Source organism: Lolium perenne, chromosome 7 (genome assembly GCF_019359855.2).
Source record: "Lolium perenne isolate Kyuss_39 chromosome 7, Kyuss_2.0, whole genome shotgun sequence".
Classification (NCBI taxonomy): domain Eukaryota; kingdom Viridiplantae; phylum Streptophyta; class Magnoliopsida; order Poales; family Poaceae; genus Lolium; species Lolium perenne.
The window spans coordinates 144,628,332-144,651,019 of NC_067250.2; the positions used below are offsets into that span (position 1 = coordinate 144,628,332).

The following is a 22,688-nucleotide window of genomic DNA, read 5'->3' on the forward strand; positions in this document are numbered from 1 at the left end:
CTGAAGTCATTGGAGGGAAGCAGGTTAGCACCAAGCGCTACAAGCAGAAGCGGATGCCGATGTCTTCCGGGTAAGTTTTTATTTCTTTTTATGCTCTCTTTGTTTCCACCGAGTTCTTTTCCGGTTGCTTTTTTCCAATTTGCTCTCTTTTTCCTTTCTTTCAGCCCTGCGCTTGAGCTTGGCTCTGCCGGCTCCGCAAGGACCTCAACTCCTCCTCCTTACTCAAGTCCGGTACCATCTGGTGCCGGCAACAGCTCTGCCTCCCCCTCGGGAGGCACTACAAGTTCGGGGCGCGCGGCCCCAACACCTCCTGATCACCGCGCGGAGAAGGACTTCACCTCCCCTACAGAAACCCAAGACACCGGCGCCAGCAACATCGGCGCCGGCCAGACAGATGCCGGGCAGGTGGAACCTTTGGTTCCTCCTCCCCCGAAGAAAAAGAAGAAGCAGTCAAGCTCTTCCCCTACCGCGCCGGATACTTCCGCGCCGGTATCTTCTCCTCCTCCCGAGGCCACGCCGACACCGCCGCCCAGCCAAGGACCTTCCGCGGCCAAGCAACCGGCGCCGTCCGAGACCCCCAAGATTACCAAATTCCTCAAGCCCGGGGCTTCCCGTGGCAAGGCTGTGGAGGGCGACGCCTCAGGTGGCTCGCGGGACGTGGTGCTGCACGTCGGTCCCGCTGCTGCCACTGTACAAGACAAGCCTACCGGCCTCCTAGGCCGGATCATCGAGCTGAAACGCGCAGGCAAAGACCTGGGGCACCTCCTCCCCTACGCCCAGAAGTGGAATGAGGCGGATATCTCCGCATCTACCCGCGGCCTGGGGAAGGACCGCCTTCCGGCACCAGACCCTGCTGGGCCTCGGTCTACTGAAGAACACTTCACGCGGCTTAAACGCGCCGTGAAAGAGTTTGACAGTGCCTGGTACGATGCTACCAACAACGTGGTGGTAAGTTTTGCTAAACCTCTTGTATTTTTGTTGATGCCGGTTTCTTTTCTTTCCGGATCTTGTCTATTCTCCCAGTCCCCGAGTTTCGTGGTGAAAACGCAGTTTTCAGCGCGAAACTTTAACTAGAGGCATGTGAAACCGGCATAGCCAGTCCCCGAGTTTCGGGTTGAAACCTTGTTTCTTTCTTTCTCACACCCATCTTCCTTTGAACAGAGCACTGCTGACGCCCGGAAGCAACTCTTTGAGGAGCTTCTATGGGAGCATCGGGACCTTGCCGAGGCCCACAGCCACTGCCAAGGTTTGTTTTGTTCCTTTTCCCTCCGGCACCTTTTCACCGGAATGTTTCCTTCTCTGATATTTACGCATCCTTTTGTTTAACAGTTGTTCCGGAAGCTACCATCGAGGCCCTGAAGGCCCAGGTTACCAAGCTTCAAGGTATCATCCTTTCTTTTTCTGCTAGCCATCTTCTTTTTTCATTTCATCTATTGTTGCTTTGCTAAAACTTTTCTTTCCGGTACTTAGGCGAGAAAGAGCAGCTTCTCAAGGAGCACAACGAGGCACTGGACGCTCAGAAGACCGCCTTGGGGGAGCTGAAGGAACAGGCTATGCAAGCCGCGCTCCGGCATGAGCAAGCCTTGAAGGACGCCCGGGTTGCAGCTGAGGCCAGGTTGGCGGAGGTCGTGGAGGACTCCACGAACTCCAACACCGTATTGACGGCAGAGCTGGAGGAGGAGAGGAAATCGCGGAAAGCAGCGGAGCGCCTCATTGATACCATGACCACTGATCACCGGGAATACGATCGGTTGGTTATGAAGATAGACGCGCTGGCTCTTCGTAAGTTCTTGCCTTGCCCCTTCTTTCGCTTATAAGCTTTCTCCTTTTGAAAATGTACCCTCGTTCCTTGTTCTTCCGACATGCTTTTTTCCGGTGTCTTGCGTTTATGCTTTTTCCTTCTTCCTGTAGAGCATTTCCCGGAATCCCAGGTCTATGCCTTGAAGAAGGTGAGGGAGGATCGGATTGCGCGGGAATTTCCCAATCTGGACGCGCACTGGGATGGGTACGACTATCTTGTCGCCCTCTCCGCGCGAGTCCAACATATGCGCTCCGTCGACCGGCTTCTTGCCGACCTGCCAGCCGCCGCCATCCAAGTCTTCAAGGTACTGTGGCCTGAGGAGGAGCTGCCAGGAAATATCACGCTTACCGCCGCGCGGCTCAATGATGCCGGGCACCGGATTCGCGAGTGGCAATGCTCCGCGGCTCGTGCCGGAGCTGACACGGCGCTGCGCTCCGCATGCTCCTGGTACCCTGATCTGAATCTGGATGCTCTTCAAGGCGTACGCGCAGATGCTCCCACGGACACGGATCCGGCGCTCGCCGCGAAGCGGCGGGACCGGGCATACCGGCTTGCTGAGTATGCCGAGGTCCGCACCTTCATCCCTCCCCCTCCTGGTGTCAAGGACTACCTCAGCGATGAGGAAGAAGAAGACGAGGGAAATGAAGATGAGGCTGCCGAGGACGTGCCGCCGGAAGCTCCCGAAGCCGGGGCTGCTCCCCCTGAAGATGTTGAGGCCGGTGCCGCTCCACCTGATGCCCCTGCTGCCTGATGATCCTTTATGCCATGTTTGCCTGTGATATGTTCGTTTGCCCTGGTTGTCTTAAAACAATGCCCGTTAAATTCTACCCCGGTATGCCGGGGTTTATGATGTAAGACTTTAAATTTGCTTTTGGTTACCGTACAACATTTTATGCCGGTAAGTTATGCCGGTAAGTTATACCGGTAGCTAATTATCTTAAGTTTGCTTTAGCACATTTGCTTTTGGTTCTGCTTTTATCCTGCACTGCAAAGATTTCCCAATTGTTTCCGCATCCAATTTGATGCATACTTGGTTCTTTTGCCTTGGCTCTGCCTGCCTTCTCTGGGCGTTCTTTGGCGTATGAGCACAAGGTTCTTTCACCAAACAAGCATCTTCTTGAACTTAGAAATAACTTTGAAATTTTGCAAAAAACTGGTTTAACCGGGGTTAGTTAAATTTTCCGGATTGTTCTTTCCTGCTCTCCCTTTTCGCAGTTCATGTGCTTATCCCCTACCGGTTTATCTTGCTTGCCATGAAGCCGGTTTGCGGACAGCAGCAGAGTCGAAGACTCCGGTAGGATTTAGCACACTACTAAACCGGAAAGAAAAAACATTCAATAAGCAACCGGTAAACTGAAAAAATAAACAAGTTACATGCAACCTTATTGGGGTAGTCCCCGAGATTCATTCAAGGTTCCGGCATCTTTTATTCATAGCGTATAAGGTACAAAAAGGAACTTCTTATACCACCACTTCAAGAGTAGAAAGGACGCAACAGAGCTACGTTCCATGGACGCTTGCTCTCCTCTCCGGACCTGTCCGCCTTTCCTTTCTTCCACTCCTGCGCATCGATTAAGTAGTACGCATCATTGTGAAGCACCTTGCTTACAATGAAGGGACCTTCCCATGGTGGCAAGAGCTTATGCCGGCCTTCAGTGCGCTGCACTAGGCGAAGCACAAGATCTCCTTCCCGGAAAACTCTCGGGTTAACCTTCCGGTTATGATAGCGTCTTAGGTTTTGCTGGTAAATGGCTGTTCTTGCCAAAGCCAGCTCTCTTGCTTCCTCCAGCAAGTCCACATCATTTTCTCTGGCCTCTTTGACCTCTTGCTCAGTATAGAGCTGTACCCTTGGTGAATCATGAATGATGTCGGTTGGTATGACCGCTTCTGCTCCGTAAACCATGAAGAACGGAGTGTATCCGGTAGACCGGTTTGGAGTCGTTCTTATACTCCACAGAACTGATGGTAGCTCATCGAGCCAACATCCCGGTGACTTTTCCACTGCATCAATGAGTCTAGGCTTGATACCGGAAAGCACCAAAGCATTCATTCTTTCCACCTGGCCATTGCCTTGTGGGTGTGCCACTGAGCACAAATCCAACCGGATGTTGTTGTCCTCACAGAACCTTTTGAACTCACCTTGAGCAAAGTTGGTTCCATTATCAGTGATGATGCTGTGCGGGTATCCATACCGCAAAATGACATCTTTTAGGAATTTCACCGCTGTATGCCCATCACACTTTGCGATAGGTTTTACTTCTAGCCATTTGGTGAACTTATCCACCATGACCAAGATATGGGTCATGCTGCTTCTTGCAGTTTTGAATGGGCCAACCATGTCAAGGCACCAAACGGCGAATGGCCATGTTAACGGTATTGTCTTTAAACCGGATGCTGGGGTATGATTTTGCTTGGCGTACCTCTGGCAGCCGTTGCATTTTCTTACCAAATCCTCAGCGTTCTCCAAAGCAGTGGGCCAATAAAACCCATGCCGGAATACTTTTGCTACTAGCGCCCTTGATGAAGCATGGTGCCCACATTCTCCTTGGTGAATTTCCTCAAGCATTTCTTTCCCTTCCTCCGGTTCCACACATCTTTGAAGGACACCGGTAACGCTTCTCTTGTACACCTCGCCGTTGATGAAGGTGTAAGCTTTGGACCTTCTTTGTATCCTCCTTGACTCATTTTCGTCGGCCGGCAAGGTGCCGTTGATCAGGAATTCCTTAATAGGTTTAACCCATGACGGTATCTCTCGAACCAAAAACACCGGTGCATCTATCTCCATGCTATCTACCAGCATCATTTCTTCCGGTATGGGTACAACAGTCCCCGAGCTTACCGGAGCAGTCCCCGAGCTTGCCGGTACAGTCCCCGAGCTTGCCGGTACAGTCCCCGGGTTCCCTTCATCAATATCCATGGGTACTACATGTGATTCCGGTACAAAAATTGATTCCGATTCCGGGCTTGGTTTGATCGATGGTACTCTTAAATGAGCCAAAGCTATTCCGGGAGGAATTTCTTGCCTAGATGAGCCCAGCTTGGACAAAGCATCCGCGGCTTCATTTTCTGCGCGTGGCACATGGTGGAACTCACATCCTTCGAAGAATCCGGCAATCTTTTGCACGTGAAACCGGTACGAGGCCATGTTGGCATCTTTTGCATCCCAATCCCCGGAACACTGCTGTACCACAAGATCTGAATCTCCATAGCAAATGATCCGGTGTGCACCGATTTCTTTTGCGACCTTAAGCCCATGGATCAAAGCTTCATATTCGGAGACATTATTGGATGCCCTGAAATGCACTTGCAAGACATACCGGAGGTGATCCCCTTTAGGCGAAGTAAGTACCACACCGGCACCTAGGCCCTCTTTGAGTTTGGATCCATCAAAGTGCATTTTCCAATATTCTATCCTCTGATCTGGCGGTTTGTATTGCATTTCCGCCCAATCAACGAGGAAATCAGCCAAAGCCTGTGATTTTATGGCATCTCTTCTTTCATACACCGGCACGTATGGTGATATCTGGATTGCCCATTTTGCAATCCGGCCGCTAGCGTCTTTGTTGCACATGATGTCGGAGATTGGTGCTTCACTCACCACCTTCATGGGGTGCTCCTCAAAGTATTGCTTGAGTTTTGTGGCGGCCATGTACACGCCATAAGTCATTTTTTGGAAGTGAGGGTAGTTTTGTTTTGAGAGGGAGAGCACTTCGCTCAGGTAGTATACCGGCCTCTGGACGATTTTTCCTTCCTCTTCTCTTTCAACCACAACTACTACGCTCACAACCCGGTTTGTTGCCGCTATGTATAATAGCATAGGTTCTCTTTCTAGAGGTGAAGCCAGTATAGGTGCTGTGGCTAGCATTGTTTTTAGCTCCTTAAACGCTGCGTCTGCCTGAGGGGTCCAGACGAACGTGTCAGATTTTTTCATCAGAGCATAGAGTGGCAGAGCTTTTTCTCCCAACCTGCTCACGAACCGGCTTAGCGATGCCAAGCTTCCGGTAAACTTTTGCACATCTTTTAACTCTCGAGGGATAGCCATTCTTTCTATCGCCCGGATTTTTACCGGATTGACTTCTATGCCCCGGCTTGACACCAGGAAACCGAGCAGCTTGCCGGCAGGGACACCAAAGATGCATTTTGCCGGATTGAGTTTCATCCGGAACCGTCTTAGGTTATCGAATGTTTGCCGGATGTCATCGATTAAGGTGTTCTTTACCTTAGTTTTTATCACAATGTCATCCACATAGACTTGCACATTCTTTCCGATTTGATCAAACAAGCATTTTTGCATACAGCGCTGGTACGTTGCACCAGCGTTGCGCAAACCAAAAGGCATAGTGACATAGCAATAAGCCCCGTGCGGGGTAATGAACGCAGTTTTTATTTGATCTTCCTTTTTCAAGGGAATCTGGTGGAAACCGGAATACGCATCCAGGAAGGACAGCAACTCACACCCAGCAGTTGAATCAATCACTTGATCGATCCGTGGTAAAGAAAACGGGTCTCTTGGGCAAGCCTTGTTTAGGTTGGTGTAGTCAATGCACATACGCCACACCTTCGGAGCTTTTGCCTCCAGATTCTCATCTTTCTTCTTTTCCACCATCACCGGATTGGCCAGCCACTCTGTGTGCGTGACCTCCACAATGAATCCGGCAGCAAGCAGCTTGGTTACCTCTTCTCCTATGATCTTTCTTCTATCTTCAGCGAACCGGCGCAAGGGTTGTCGCACCGGCTTGGCATCTTTCCGGACGTTTAAAGAGTGCTCAGCCAGCTCCCTCGGAACACCCACCAAGTCGTCAGTTGACCAGGCAAAGATATTCCGATTCTCACGGAGGAAGCTGACGAGCGCGCTTTCCTATGCTTGATCAAGCCCGGCACCGATACGAACGGTGCGCTCTGGGTAAGCCGGATCCAGCGCGATGTCCTTTGTTTCATTCGTCGGCTTGAATGCCGGTGAGCCCAAGTTTCCACTCATTGCCGCTAAGCTCAACTGTGAGGACTGAGCCAGCGCAACAGCTGTTTGCATCCTTTTCTTTTCCTCCGCGATCACCAGCGACTCCGCTAGGTTTGATCCGGCAGATGCAGTTTCCAGTGAGACTTTATAGTTTCCCACAACAGTCAGCGGTCCACGAGGTGCCGGCATCTTCATCTTGAGGTAAGCCGTATGAGTTGTGGCCATGAAGGCTGCCAATGCCGGTCTCCCCAGTAATGCATGGTAGGGACTGTCTAGATCCACCACCTCAAACTCGACATTTTCAACCCGGCAATTGTCACGACCTCCAAATGCTACGTCCACCCGAACTTTTCCTATCGGGGTGCAGGACAAGCCCGGAACGATTCCGTGGAACGTTGTGCGCGTCGGCTGAAGCATGTTTTCTGTTATGCCCAGCGTATGCATAGTATGCTTGTACATGATGTTTATGCTGCTGCCATTGTCTATCAGCACCTTGCTGAATTTTACTCGAGTTTGCGGCCCTTTCATGATTGGGTCCACAACAAGAGCGTATCCACCCGGATTCGGCATGATCTTGGGGTGATCCTTAGATGACCAGGTAATTTCCTGATTGGACCACATCATGTATTTGGGAACCGCCGGCATCACGGCGTTTACTTCCATGGAGCGGCGATGCATACTTTGCCTGTCTGTTGGCTCAGTGACAAAGACAACACAGCACAGATGCGGGTCTTCGTAAACATTCCGGCCTAAAGGTGCCGGTGGAGGTGGTTGATTATCGTTTTGCTCCACCCGGTTAACCTGCTGGTACTGCTGCCGGTTTGGCTGTACCGGTAAGGCGTTTGCCCCGGTAAGCGGCGGTGGTGGCGGTAGCTGTTGCTGCCGCGGCATGTCTTGTGGTGGCTGTGCATCTTTTACCGTTCCCTTTTGCATCAAGTACTTGGTCCAGGTACAATCCTTCGTCAGATGGTTTGACGGGTGTGCCGGATTCGGTGTGTGCCACCGGCAAGGTTGATCCATGGCAGCTTCCATGGTGTATTTTGCGGGTTCTTGCCAGTTTCTTTTCTGGACCCAGGGTTTCTTTTCCACCCATTGTTTCTTAGGACCCGCCCATGGCTGCGATCCGGTTTTTTGCCTCTGACTGCCGCTGGCCTCAGAGTTTTCCTGCACAGCAGCAACTTGCTGCGGACCATACCTTCGATCCGGAAAATCTTCCCTTCTTTTGTTATTCCGGTTATCCCGGTGTTGTTCGTGGCGCAGCTGTTCCGGCTCAGGTTGCACTGCCGGCTGCGTTGGGTCTCCCAACGCATAGCTATCCGCCACACGTATCATCTCTGCCAACGTTGTCGGCATGTTCCGCTGCAGCTTTTGCCACAACGGTGAACCTCTTCTGCACCCACTGCTAAACCAAGCAATGGCCTGTGCCTCGATTACCCCTTCACAGGAGTTCCTTGTTGTGTTCCACCGGGCCAGATAATCCCGGTCTGTTTCGTTCGGGCGCTGTACGCACAGAGCAAGTTGTTGCGGCCTGTTTGGCCTCTGATAGGTGCTGCTGAAATTGCTCACAAAAGCCTCTTCAAAATCCAGCCAGCCATTTATGCTTCCTGCCGGCAAGTTGTTTAGCCAGATTCTTGCCGGTCCCACCAAAAACGATGGTATGATTCTCACGGCCCAACGCCGGTTTCCTCCTCCTGCTACGGTTCCTCCACCGCCTGCGACGTATACCGCGGTCACGTAATCCGCGAGCCAGTCTTCCGGCTTCGTGGTGCCATCGAATGTTTTTGTGTCACGGGGCAACATGAAGTTGCGCACTGGTGGTTTTTCTTTCATGATCCTTGGGCCAAAGCACTTTGGGCCTGGAGGACCTTCCTCCTCGATCATTTCTGACAAATACACTCTATCCAGACGGTGCCTCGCATCCTGTTCCGGTAAGTATCTCTCTCCCAAGCGTTCTCCCAACGCGTTCCGGTATGCTGCCGGTCTTGCAGAGTCAGCTTCATCATAACATTCCGGTACCGCGGCCCTTGCTTGCCGGTACCTCGGGGGATCTATTTCCTCCTCATCGTACGCTGCCCTTGCAGCTCGATAATTTTGCCCGGTTTCATATCTACCGGCATGATTGTTTCCGGCATAACCTCCTTTGGCGTAGCCTCGTTCTGCCCCTTGGCTTTTTCTACCGGCATCATGTTGCCCGGCTTGTTGCTTTCCGGCAAGAACTGGATCGTACACAGTCATCTGCTGCGCATTCACCTCTTTTTCTCTTCTTCTGTCCGGATGGGGGGACGAAGCCTGCCCATGGGACTTGCTACCGGCATTCTTTGTTGAACGCGCGGATTTTGAGGCCGTGGCCTTGTTCAGCTTAGCCAGCTGCTCGGCATTTTGCTGCTCAATAGTTTCCAGCAGCTCTCTAACACGCTCTTGCTGTTTTGCCAAAGCATCCCCGGAAAGCGACTCGCACAGCTCTACCGCAGCTTTAGCAGCTTTTATAGTTTTATCCGGGCTGCTATACTTAGGCTTTTCCACGATGCTAACAGATGCAGAGGCACTTTTGCCGGCATGAATCTCTTTGCGCAGATCCTGATCTAGGTTGCGAGCTTTTAGCCGGTTTTCCGGCATCCTAGCAGCATGCGCGCTAACCGAAGCAAAGCCATGGGCAGCGTTATACTCACGTACGGTTAGGTTCAGCTCGCGCTGCGCCCTGACGATGTCCTTGCCGCTCTCGAGCATCTTCTGGCGCTGCACCTCCAGCTCCGCCTGAGCCGCTGCCGGGTCGATGTTCTGCGCGATGGGGGTGGCGAGGACGTTCATCGCCGCTTGAAGCGGTGTTTCCGGTGGTGCGGACGATGCTCCCGCTGCGCCTGCGCCTCGCTCCAGCGGTGGCTTGGCTGCACGGGTCGAAACCGCGCGACCAGCACCTTCACCCACAGCTTCCTTTCCTGCACCAGCCACACCGGTCATCATTACCTCGACGCTGCCGGCGGCGCGGCTAGCACAGAGCCATCTTGGCGGGTCCGGTGCCACCAGCACCGGCGAGAGGCGCTGGCGCACGGGGACGGTGCCGAGGTAGACGCGGTGGCTGCCAAACTCGATGATGCGGCCGTTCTTGGGGAAGACGCCGCCGTTGGCGAAGCAGCCCGCGTTGTCGTTGATGAAGTCCATGGCGTAGATGCGCTGCACCAACGCGGACACCGTACGCTCGCCGGAGATCTCGAGGACGCCCGCCCGAATGTGAACTCCATCAAGCGCCACTTCATGCCCCACGGTGGGCGCCAACTGTCGTCGTGGTGAACGAGCAGATGCCATAGGATGGCTTAGATTGGGGCCGAATGGACGCAAGAGGATTCGGGGGAGGGTTTGTGATCAGGTGGGATGAACTTCCGGATGGTTTCCTCAAGAACTTGGCCAAGGCCAGAGGTTGAAGAAGAAAGACACAAAGAAGAACTCGCTCTAGATCACCATGTTCATTGATTCACACAAGTTACAGGTTTTTCTCTCTCTGTGTTCCGCGCCCGTGAAGAAGGGCTGCCCCCTCTCCTTATATAGGGGAGAGGGTGGCTTACAGTGCAAGAAACCCTAATGGCATCTTTGACTGGACAAACTACTTTACAAAGCTACTTTACAAAGCTACTTTAATCATAGATGACACCGGGGTCTTCTTTAATCAGGGAGGCTGACGTCCTCCGGCTTCTTTCTTCGTCATCTTCTTCTTTATCGTCAGCCCTTCGTTTAAAGCTACTTTGCTTAGCTCATCTTTGTCTTCTAGCTCTGGAAAGGATCTTTGACCAGCCCTGCCGACAAGCTCATCCTTCCGGTGGCCCGGTATCTTTTCTATCCGGTTCCGGTATCCCTCCTCTGAGGATACCGGCTTAACCTGTTCAGCCAAACGCCTATCTTAGACTCCGGCATGAACATCTAACCGGTATCCTGATGGCTCAAACCATCCGGTTTGGCATGCCTTTGGCATACCGGGGGTCATCCCCCCAACAAACCTCCTTTAGTCAGTCCACCAATCCGACCTTCATGATATTCCTTCTTCCGACTTCACCATGGACCAAAAAGTCACCAGATGTCAACACAGAATATAGCTTCGCGGCGCTCCCTCCGGAACCAAACGGTCGGAATAAAAACATGGGTGCGCGCGACCGAATACCACCCGATCCAGCAAACTGCAGGCAAAATATGCACTGTTCCATTCGCCAGCGGAGCTTTCCGGAACTCATCTCTCTAGCCAGATCAAAGCAAACTGACCTCCGGTAGATCTTCATCTTCGCTTGCGAGAAATCCGAGGACCGCCACCAAAAACAAAGCAAGACCAGCAGCCCCCACGCCGCCAGTCCCTCCTGCCAGATCACCAGGGAAGAAGACGGTGGCGCGGATCATGCGTACCACCGCTGAACCGTCACCGGGGCGGAGGCCGCCACCGCTCCACCGAATCCTCCATGGCTACCGACGGAGAGCATCAGACCCCGGCCAAGTAGCCGTGCCGCCCGGCTTCCTCCACCGGCGCTTCATCACCTCCCATGGAACGCCACCGTGGAAACCCTCTCCTCCCCCTCGTCGTTCGACGGAAGGGGCGCCGCCACCGCCGTCGTGGCCGAGGCCAGGGCCGGGGCTGTGGCCGGGCCGGGGCCGAAGCCGGGGCCAAGGCCAAGGCCGGGGCCAGGGCCGAGGCCGGCAGCAGCGGCGGCTGAGGTGCGGCGATCCGGGGACGGCTGCTCGGAGCGGGGCGGGTAGATCCTCCGCCGCCGCCCGGGAGGGGGGCGGGAGAGGAGGAGGCGGCGGCTAGGTTAGGGAGAGGAGGCGGCGGCTAGGTTAGGGAGCGTTTGTAATGTCTGTACTGATCAGACATAACGCATTGGAATGAAGCAACATACTATGCACATGAGCCAAAGTCACACGTACAGAGAGCGAATTCACCTTATCTCAGAGAGATTTAGCTCGGACTCAAGTCATGTTTCCATTTGGTGACTTGAATGTCTTGAGATGCTATGTCCGTAGGACGAGACATATCGCCTTTAATTTTTGGAGATGCGAGTACATTCCATGGTACCCAATGCAAATATGATCGGTGAAGAGAAATAGTCCACCAATATTTTCCCATAAATGACATCAGTTTTTTTACAAACTATCATTGTCAAAATGAAGAAATGTATTATTCCAGGAAGGCGTGGCGAGAATGCACGCATTTCTTTCCATAGATAGGGAGGAAGGCGTGGCGAGAATGCACACATTTCTTTCCATAAATAGGGAAAGAAGTAAATACAAAGATCCACAAATAAAAACAGGTCAGGCCAAAGCCCCAAAAACAATAAAGCAGATATCTCAGTAGAAACCTAGTAATTTCCAACTGTCGAAGTATAAATGTATCGCATGATCTCTTTCATCAGATCGATATTTAGTTGTGTTGGGTAGAGCATGCAGTTCCACACCACCTATCTGGCTCCTCCATGATGGCGTTGATAAGAAGCGCTTTCGTCTTTTTTTTTTGAAGATCATATAATTCCGCTCGATCCAAATTGACTTGAGCACCAAGAAGAAGAGTGATCACACTGGACAGAAAGAAAGTAAAAGATTCCATTGAGACAGTTATGGATTTGATTGAGTTCCCCTTACTTGACCAAACATATTCCAATTCTGTTATTTCAACTACACCAAATGATCTTTCAAATTGGTCAAGACTCTCCAGTTTATGGCACCTTCTATACGGTACTAGTTGTTGTTTCATTGAATTTGCTTCATTAATAGGCTAGGGATTCGCCTTACAAGCTCAATAAATTGCAATTCTTCACCTTTTTCTCAGATAGTGGGAATGCATTTTCTTACTTGATTGACATTGATAGATATGTGTACCACGTCGAACAAGCAATATGTCATATGCTTGATGTACTAGCCAAGCCAGCTCTTTTTTCCTCAGTTCCCTTATCCTTAGCACAAAAGTCAGAAGAAAATGAAAGAAAGTTTGTATTTCTTTGGTTTAGTTATAAGAGTCATTATGATTACTATGCTAGTACAACTTAGTAAACATATTGCAATTGCATTTAGTCATATATTTACGTGTGTCCGCCGTAGAGCCAATCACCGGCCGTGGCCACCGCTTAAGAAGACACACCACCGGTACGCAGGAGAGAGGGATGGTCCAAGCCCCTCGACACTTGAAACCAGATGCTCCGAGGGAAGAGACATTGAAGATGAAGATGACGTATTATCTGGGAGCCTTACCAGCAGCAGAAGGACGTGCAAGAACCATCGGCGAAGTCCCCTACTATCGTTTATCCAAGGCAAAGGGTTTAATTTGAGGGGTTTCTGTTTGCACAGCAGCGTACACACGGAATCACGGATATGCTACCAGCAGCGCGGCGGCACATGAGAAAATGCCGAAGCCGCTACAGCTCGCACACGTTGTAGTAGTAGTAGTAGCGACTAATCCTGTTGCTGGTTGGATTTAAATGTAGAGAGTGTCGGTGATTCGGGCCGGGGAGTGGCACCACCGCCCACCCCGAAAGCGAAACCCGCGTGGTGTGGCCGGACCAGAAGACGACGCCGCCTCCGTGCAGCCCGAGACGCGCCTGTGACCCAGCACCTCCTCCTTGTCTCCTTCCATGCATGATCGATCGCCATGCATATGCATGCATGATCCGCTCCTGACGCATGACATCGTCATGATTTTCCGCTCGCCTGTTAGCGTCACTGTCAGGGCAGCGCCAGGCAACGCGGTTGCCGTGGCCGCTTTCACGCGTTAACCATGGATCCTCTAATCATCATCATCCCTTTGCCTCCTCAATCCTCATTGCTCTCTTTCACTAGAACATTGTGACTTTGGTGTGTTTGGTTTACCACAAGATGACACGGCTATTGATCGAGCACTAGCTCCGCACACGTGCCCATCGTGGTGGAGCAGGTAGTGAGCAAACAATTTGTTATCTTACCGTTGTTCTAGCTTGGCTGCCTAATGGCGCGCGTCCACCCAAATCTGCGGTCACTAGCTTTTCAATCGTGAACTCAGATGCTGCACCGGTTGTCGTCAAGAGATGTTTGGAGGTGGAGGCAAACATTCCATTGCACAAAGCCGGTCTCATTTTTAAACAAAGTCAAGTGCGCCCAGCATCAACGATGCCTCGGCCGTTCAGTAGGTCTTAATTAATCGACAAGGATTCTCGGTCGACTGGGCATTAGCTAGTTTTCTCGGTCGGTTGCAACTCCCAATTAACAAGAATCACAAACCAAATCAATCAGTTAGGGACATTATCCCGAGAGCGGAGTTTGTCCCGTACCGTTTGATTTAACATGTTTCATGCTTTTGAGATTCAGTTCCAGAAACCCTAAAACAAATTGGCACACAACGGAATCTAATTTTGCCGTGCACGGGAGGTGAAACATGGTGAATCCAGCGGCGCAAACAGAGGTGCCGTGCATTGGACCAATACATTTCTCACATTATCCATCGATGCAACTCACTTGTAGCTAGCAAAACTTAGTTGTAACCCGTTTCCAACTCATAGACATTACGAATCAAGATGCAAATCTAACAGTGTTGAAATTGGCCTACTCAAAATATTAGTATGAGATGTTTTAGCCAATAGTCCTTTGAATATCAGATTCACTTGTTTACAGAGGATAAATGGGTTATGTGGATAAGCCTAGTGCGGAGACTAATGGGAGTAGCGCTTCATGATGAAATGGATAGGGATACATGACACTGGATCATAAATGGTTTTTTTTTTGTAAAGTCTATGTATGTTAATTATATGAATAGACATATAATTATCCTTACAAAATACTACCTCCATCCCAAGGCTTAAGACCTATATTTTTTCAGAAAGTCAAACGAAGTAAAGTTTGACCAAACTTTTAGAATTTTTTTTGAATAAATATGATATTTTGTATGTACCATATGAAAATAGATTTCATTATCTATCTAATGATATTGATTTTGTACTTTTCATGTTAATGTTTTTTGATAAAAACTTAGTCAAACTTAACATAGTTTGACTTTCTGAAAAAATATAGGCCTTAAGTCTTGGGATGGAGTAGTACTTGTGAAAAATTAAGGTTTCCCTAAGATATAGATTTTCATGTGGTTTGTTTATAAAATTGTGCTTATGACTAAGGATAACATGTCGAAAAGACGATGAAATGGGTGTACTAACTGTGTGATTCTATTGACCACCTTTTATCTCATGTCAAGTTGCACGTCTAGTATGAAGAGTTGTCCACTTCACGTATAACATCCCTCATCCAAAACGATGTTGTATTTAACAGACATGCAAAACTAAAAAAAATGCAAGTTATACATAGGGCGGCTTAATCAATCTATATGTGGTCCTACCTTCTTCCCGTGGAGCAGTAGAAACCTATACATATTGGCTGCAATCGTTGGATGGCGGTCGGCTATCCTTCAGTTAGGTTGGATAGCAACATTCTAAGCAAATTCAGTATGCATATAGGATACTCTTGTTCTTTATTTAGATGGCTTATTCTTGCTGTAACTTCAAGTGATCCATGAATTGTAAAACTGATGCATATAAACTCTTGAATTCAGTGGTAATATAACTGATGCATGCATGATCGGTTCCTGACGCATGGCATCGTCATGATTTTCTGCTCGCCTGTTAGTGTCACTGTCAGGCCAGCGGCAGGCAACGCGGGTGCCGTGGCCGCTTTCACGCGTTAACCATAGATCCTCTAATCATCATCATCCCTTTGCCTCCTCAATCCTCATTGCTCTCTTTCACTAGAAAAGCTCATGACATTCTGACTTTGGTGTGCTTGGTTTACCACAAGATGACACGGCGATTGATCGAGCACTAGCTGCACACAAGTGCCGATGGCAGTGGAGCAGGTTGGGAGCAAAAAAATTGTTATCTTACCGTTGTTCTAGCTTGGCTGCCTAATGGCGCGCGTCCCCCCAAATCTGCGGTCACTAGAGAGCTTTTCTATCGTGAAATCAGATGCTGCACCGGTTGTCGTCAAGAGATGTTTGCAAGTGGTGGAGCCAAACATTCCATTGCACAAAGCCGGTCTCATCTATTAAGAACAAGCAAGTGCGTGTATGCTTGCCCTATCCCAGAGCGATCCACGATAGCCAACTGGCGTGCAGCGGTAGGGCGTTGTTCTTCATCGCGAGCCGTTCGATCCAGGAGCGCGGCCCGCGTCAATCTCGTCCGTCCATCCACTCCCAGTTTCCCTCAATGCGGGGTAAAACCCTAGCCCCGAGCCGCCGCCACCCTCATTTTCTTCCTCGTCGTTCCTCTCTCACACGCGCCCACGTTGTTGTCCTCCTTCCATTGCGATGCCACCCCGCCCTCCTCCATCCTTACATCTCCCTTGAAGAGCTCGCACCACCACCTCACTCTGCCTCTCAGTCGTGCTCAGTGGGTCGGCAAACGCGGGGAACGCACGTGCCCATGGCGGTAAGATAAGCTCCGGCTATAGCAGATCTGATTTTCTTGATCTTTTACCTATTCCAGTGAATCTCCCGTTCTCTCATTTCCAGGACCAGTGGAGGAGAACAACTAACCAACCAGAAAAGCGGCAGCGACAAAAGTTCTTTCACAGCATCTCAGCAGCCAGGTGATTCCCCAACTCATGTCGTCTCATCTCTTATTTCCTATTTTCCGTTTCAGAGTTCGACCTGTTTTCCTTTGTATCACCTGATTTGTGCATCGTTTCAGGAGGATAAGGAGTTTGTTTTACTCGATGGAGGAGCCACACCGTTCAGAGTATGCAGGACAAGCAATGAACTTCGATTTTATTTTCCCATGTGGGTGCTCCTGTGAGCATGATAAATTGTGTTTTAACTACTACGTAGTGGGTACAGTGTGTACAAGAAATTAATCTTTAGGCTGACTGATGTCATACAAATAATTGATGCAAAAAATCTTGTGCATATAATTTTTGTGTTAGTGCCTTCTACATGTTTGTTGTTATGCTCCATACAGCTGAATCTATTTGTTTGAGGTTTTGTGAATGCATACACATGCTCATAGTGAGCCCACGTCCCTGGTGAGCAAATGTAATGCATGGCCACCACGCCCATGGGTGCAATTGGGTGGTCATTGTGTTGAGCTCTCTGCCACTCCCTCTTCTGCCATGGCTTAAGTGACATTTAATTGTTATTAATTAGAATTAGTGCTGGATTTGTGACTGTCACAGCGTTTTTCGCTCCTAGCGGTATAATTAATTAGGCAAACTGAGCAATCACACCAATTAGTTTGTCACTTATTATGTCGCTGAATCTTTAGGCTTGGTTAACTGTACAAACAAATAATTTTCTAGCAGCTTTGAAATACTGAAATGTGTGGCATCGTCACTTTGTAGGTTGGTTGCGTGGCATCGTTTATGTGTAAAATTTCAGAAAAGACAACGGATAATAAACTATCTTTGATGCAGAAATCTGTAGAAAAGAAATTCCGAGCTCGAAGAAACCAATTGGCATGACCGGATAGAACTTCAAACTAGGTAAACTGATGGATCCATTTGCTTTTATGTCTGATGCAAAAAAATGAACCAATCGGGATAGACCTTGGATTTCATGTCTCATTCAATGTATCATATTTCACATGTTGCCATAGAATCCTTGTAAGGAGTATCATACAACTCATAAAATGTCTGAATTTGTTAAAGATAACATCTATCTATACATACGATGTTCACAAACTCAACCTCATGATTTCTCTGTGTATCCAGACCTAGCTGAAACTTGATGAGATTTGCATGACAGAAATTGTATGGGTAGCAAAGTTTGCATGAGCATGTTTAATTCGTTAGAATTCAGGTGGCTCCCTATGTGGGAATTGATGTAATTAAGTTAAAAGATTTACGTGTTATTTTCATGAAAATTTGGTCAAATATTTGCTCTATTTGTATATTGTTCTAGCACTGCTTTATTTTCTTCCTACAATAAATAAATTTGTTAACCTGCCACCATGAAATGTTTGTTCTGGCAAGAATCTAACCTTTTGTTCTTTTACATATGATCTGAAATTCATGAAAGTTTTAAGAAATGGCTTTAGATGAATGAAGCTTCCATGTTCATTGCCAACCCGACCGGTCCTCCGTAAATGGTTACAAACCACACAAGGTCTTCTGGCATACTATTTTCTTGCAACGTACAACCTATTTGTCTTATTTTGCTTCTTTAGTTCTTCATGTTGATCGTGATTTACGTTTTCTATTATAACTCATAATTAGGGGTAACAATAATAGGTCAGGGTACTATGCCATTCGAAGGAATGTATACAATATTGTTATTCCATAAGTGCTTCATTCATAGGACATAACGAGCCAAATTTAGATATGGCCAAAGACTGTCAAAGGAGGCGCACGACACTCCAAATTGTTTGAGTTCATCTAATTGCTTATTGACCGTGTTTTGTTAAAACATTTTGCTTCTGTTCATACATCGATTCTAGGGCAATCAGGTCTGGACAAACTACTCCTGCACTACTGTCATATTAATTCTGTTAAATTTTGTGCTTCTGCTCCTATATCTCTAACAATGCCAAAGATTGTCTTGTCATGTCCATCAGATACTTGACATAGTTCCAATCGCATGTGTACTTCTTCCTTAAATGGCTTTTTACGAAGAAGCTCAGGTAATTATTGTTCATGTGAGAACCGTGTATGCTCTTCTGCTGTAATCATTTTCATTCTTACCATTTTCATTCTTACATTAACAGACATTCCTTCCAATTTATCTGTAATTCTTGTTAGGAGATGTAATAGCAGTATTGTTAAACGATTACCTAAGAAGAATCTATTCTAGAGAGAATCTCCTGCGTACTAATGATACATTTTTCATCTTCGGCTGTTCCCATAGCATTTATGTCCATTGTGGACAATGCTTAGGGTAATTACATTCCTGAGTATTTCTAGATCAATAAGACGCTGCAAGATCGTTCCTTGTGCCAAATATAGGTTATGAACACCACGACAATTGGATGGTAGAGGTCAGATAGGAGTATAATGAAGTTTCTGAAAAAGACGTGGAATGTGAGCTCCTACATGTTTCTCATCATAAAATTCCCTTGTACTAACTGTCTTAAGTTAGTCTTGCACCATATTCATTTTCTACAATGCTTTTTGGTCTTCTATTTTTAGGTTGGAGATAGATTTGATGTACTATGTATCTGCCATCTCCCTGTAGTCTGCCAACCGGCGTCGTAATTGGTCCTTTGTAAATCTAATTATTCTAGGTAAATAGGATGAAATAAGGATCTATGTTTGCCATGGTGCCACACATAATTTAGCATTGCATTATCATTAATTTCTGAAAGCTACTTCATCATTCGTGATGCACATACTTGGGTTAATTTATCTTTGGCCAAAAAAAACCACATTGTTCTATTATCGAAGAATGTTCTATTTTTAGCTATCAAACTTGTTTTCCTCTATTGTTCATTATGTTTTAATGTTCACATTGAGTTGGGTTCAGCTCTATTTTACATTCTAATTATTGTTAGAAAGGGTCACGCCTATTTTGATTAAATAGCTCATCTAGGATGAATTCTTTGATTGATGAAACTATGATATCATGCTTCTTGCCTACTCAGTTTTTCTTATTTCGGTTGTCAATAGAAATCACACCATTTACCAAGGCCTTTCTGTTTCCCATTTTATGTCCGAAGTAATCTAATCGATGATGACATGATGACATGACAGAGTTTACTGGAAAGACGTCCATGCATATTGGCATGCCAAGGTCCAAGACAGGTACCTCCCATGACTTGATGATTCGGAGACCAGATAGAGGCGGTGTGCCAGCGGGAGAAGGGTGAACAAAGAGAACTGCGATGGACGCTCAGAAGAATCGACCGAAGCATACAACAAAAAGGAACCGAAGAAAACAAAATTGGGCAGTGATATGGCAAGGATGGCGATTTTCCAGATTTAGATTAATCCATGTCCATCAAAAAGACTCAAGCTAAGCTGTATGTAGCCTTGTAGGGATGTATGTGTCATAACCTGGCCAGTAGCAGAAAAATCATGGATAGTGGATGTAACATGTAACTTTTGCTTTTCCTACAACCCGATTGACTATGGATACGTAATTGGAATGAACCTCGTACTATACCATTCTATCAACTTGCAGTTTTCTCGGATTGAAGAGGTATATTGGACGCGGTTGGATTAGGAGTGGCAGAAAAATAGGCGAACACGTAAAATAAATTGACTGCTATTGGGATGGGATTGGGCAGCCACCGTACGGTGAGGAGGCGCCCCATGGGGCGCCCCAACCACTAGTACCTAATAATAAAGGAGCTAAGGTTTCTGCCAAAATTTTCGTCCAACTTTTTATTGGACGGATTTGCCCTCCCACCAAACCCCATAATACATCAAAGTGCCATGTACCGGTTCGTTTTGTTCTTCGTTGGAGTCGAAACCTTCCCGCGACAGCGTGGGGAGGAGTCTTTCCCGGTCGCACCACTCGAGCGAGCGAGCTGGGAACCTCGGCCTGCTCGGGAACTGTTGTCGCGTGTTTCTCCCCGAACGAGTGGGACGACCGGCCTGGGCTCGGTTCCAACCTGGTATTTTCGTCCACATCAAATTGGCGACATTGAATAATTGGATATGTACGAAAATTATGGCTCTACAACTACATATAGTCCCACCTCGCTCCTGTATGAGGAATCCCACCAGTTTATATTCGTACATTTTCTGGATTGTAACAAGCAATTACCAGCAGCAACACGGTCTAAAGATGTAATTTCGGAGCGGATTTAAAAGAGGAATTGCAAGGGCTGGTGGCATGAGGAAGGAAACAAAAACAAATTAAGGAGGGGGTGGAAGGAAGGAAAGCTGGGGAAAGCAAATTAAAGGGACGAATTGCAAAAAAATACACGCCGGAGAGAGATTGGACGGAAGGGGAAGCACAGCCAGAGATTGGTGGGCGGGGACTATGCCAAGCAGCAGAAAAAAGCTGAATCTGCCGCCGCAACCTCTAGCAACTAATCGGAGAGAGAGCTTGGAGGAGCTGGGGGGATTTCCCGCCGACGGCGGCGTCGCTGCTGCCAAGGTGCCTATCGAGTTTTCAGTAGTAACGAAGTACACCAAGGGAAAGCTGGCTCTGGTTGAAAGGATAAGAAGAAAATGAGTGGCATTGGAGAGGTGCCGCGTGCTTCCTTATAGCAGCTGGCAATTGTGTGTGTCTTTCGTAGCTGACTTGATACGTCTATGCTCCGTTGCTGATTGCTAGCTGTCGTGAGCCATTGTGTTTGTTTTGATATTTTTTATCCCAGTTAAATGGATGATGATGAATGTAGTTTTATATCTTGGTAGCATCCGCGGGCGAACAAAATCAAGGAGAAATCGAGTCGCACAGTAAATTGGGAGCCCACAGCATAATCCCTGTGGTTCGAGACTAGAGTCTAATACCAATTGTCACACCGGCCCCTAGCCGGTATGATTGCCGGCGTGAGGCACGATCGATGGTAGAGAGAGAGCAGGAGAGAGATAGTGAGGAGAGTTTTCTGTAGAAAGTGCATGATTTTCTTGTGAAAGTATTTTGCAGTGTTGCTGCTACACATATTCTTTTCAAATGTATTTTGTGAACATTTTGTACTGCTTGTGCAAGCTGCAGTTGCGCACCGTCGCCCCGAGTTGTGGCGTCGCTCACTTGCGCGATGGCTGCTCGAGTGCGTGCACGCTCCCGCTGGGTCTGGGGATAGATAGAAATTCGACTGCGTGCAGTGAAGACTTGGACTTTTAGATGTGTTTGCGAAAATTGACCAAAGGTTCATCTCAAAAAAAAAAAAAAATTGACCAAAGGTAGGTAGCTGCCGTGTGTTTGTGTGCTTGCAGAATTGTGTTTTTTAATATCAAATCTAGCTTTAGGTTTCATTTGTCTTAAAAAAATCACCTTCTAATTTATGGTTCAAAACAAATGTTGTAATTTATGTCAATTTATAATATGCAAATTTTACCAAAGCTACTTGGTTTTTGTTGCGCCCGTCTCGAACTCTTCATCGGCGCCACCACCATCCGGTCGTTGCTCGGCTCTTCAGCGCCAGCGACTAACTCGCTCCATCTTCACTTCTCGGGCTATCAACTCAAGGTGTACCCAGTTGGCCCCTATAATTAATCAAATTCCGTTGTTGTCTCACTCGATCAACAACATCGCTAGCCCAGATGTCGTTGTTCACACTTGGCGGACTTTGTTGCCGTCTTTGTCGACCGATCATTCGTCGATCGCTACTCAAAAGCTATCACGGCTAGGTTCTCAATCAATATCCGCTAGATGCAACTAGGAAGCACACCGTGTTCAACGACCTCACAACGAGGTCACACAGCCGAAGCAATACACGACCACAAGCGCAACACATCAAGGTGACATAGTCGAAGCGGAAATTGCGTGACCACAAGAGCAACAAGGTCTCGTATTTTTTGTGAACCAACGGTGATGGATCAAACGACGATGATGTAGACGGCTAATGTTGGTGCAAAGAGTAGCTGCACAGAGCACAATCTCGTTGTCATAGCGGTAGCGCTTCACGCACATCATCAGTTTCCGACATCGTTGCTGCATTTGTTCCCACGAAACTAAGTGTATATGCAGTTTTTTTTATCCCGATGCAACGCACGGGCACTTTTGCTAGTTTTTAAACAAAGTCAAGTGCGCCCAGCATCAACGATGCCTCGGTCGTTCAGTACGTCTTAAGTAATCGACAAGGATTCTCGGTCGACTGGGCATTAGCTAGTTTTTTCGGTCGGTTGCAACTCCCAATTAACAAGAATCACAAACCAAATCAATCAGTTAGGGACATTATCCCGAGAGCGGAGTTTGTCCCGTACCGTTTGATTTAACAGGTTTGAGATTCAGAGCATCGCGTCCCCTAAACGGCGCCGGATTGAACGTTTGGGGATGAGTTTCGTTCATGCTGCGTTTGGGGGACGAACGCCGCCCCCAAACATTAAAATACTCTTTTTTTGTTT

The 22,688-nt window shown here is 48.1% G+C and overlaps 2 long non-coding RNA genes across 4 annotated transcripts; both read left to right on the forward strand.

Moving 5' to 3' along the window:
- Positions 1-15,988: 15,988 nt before the first annotated feature.
- Positions 15,989-17,526, forward strand: LOC127318623 (uncharacterized). 3 transcript variants are annotated; one of them, XR_011749020.1, is made up of 4 exons: positions 15,989-16,168; positions 16,252-16,328; positions 16,430-16,518; positions 17,076-17,526. It is a non-coding gene; the product is annotated as an uncharacterized lncRNA (long non-coding RNA). The 3 variants fall into 3 exon arrangements; XR_011749019.1 differs by having other exon boundaries at positions 17,148-17,526; XR_011749018.1 differs by having other exon boundaries at positions 16,430-17,526.
- Positions 17,527-17,739: 213 nt separating this feature from the next.
- Positions 17,740-19,841, forward strand: LOC139834164 (uncharacterized). Its single transcript, XR_011749599.1, has 2 exons — positions 17,740-18,352; positions 19,419-19,841. It is a non-coding gene; the product is annotated as an uncharacterized lncRNA (long non-coding RNA).
- Positions 19,842-22,688: the final 2,847 nt, after the last annotated feature.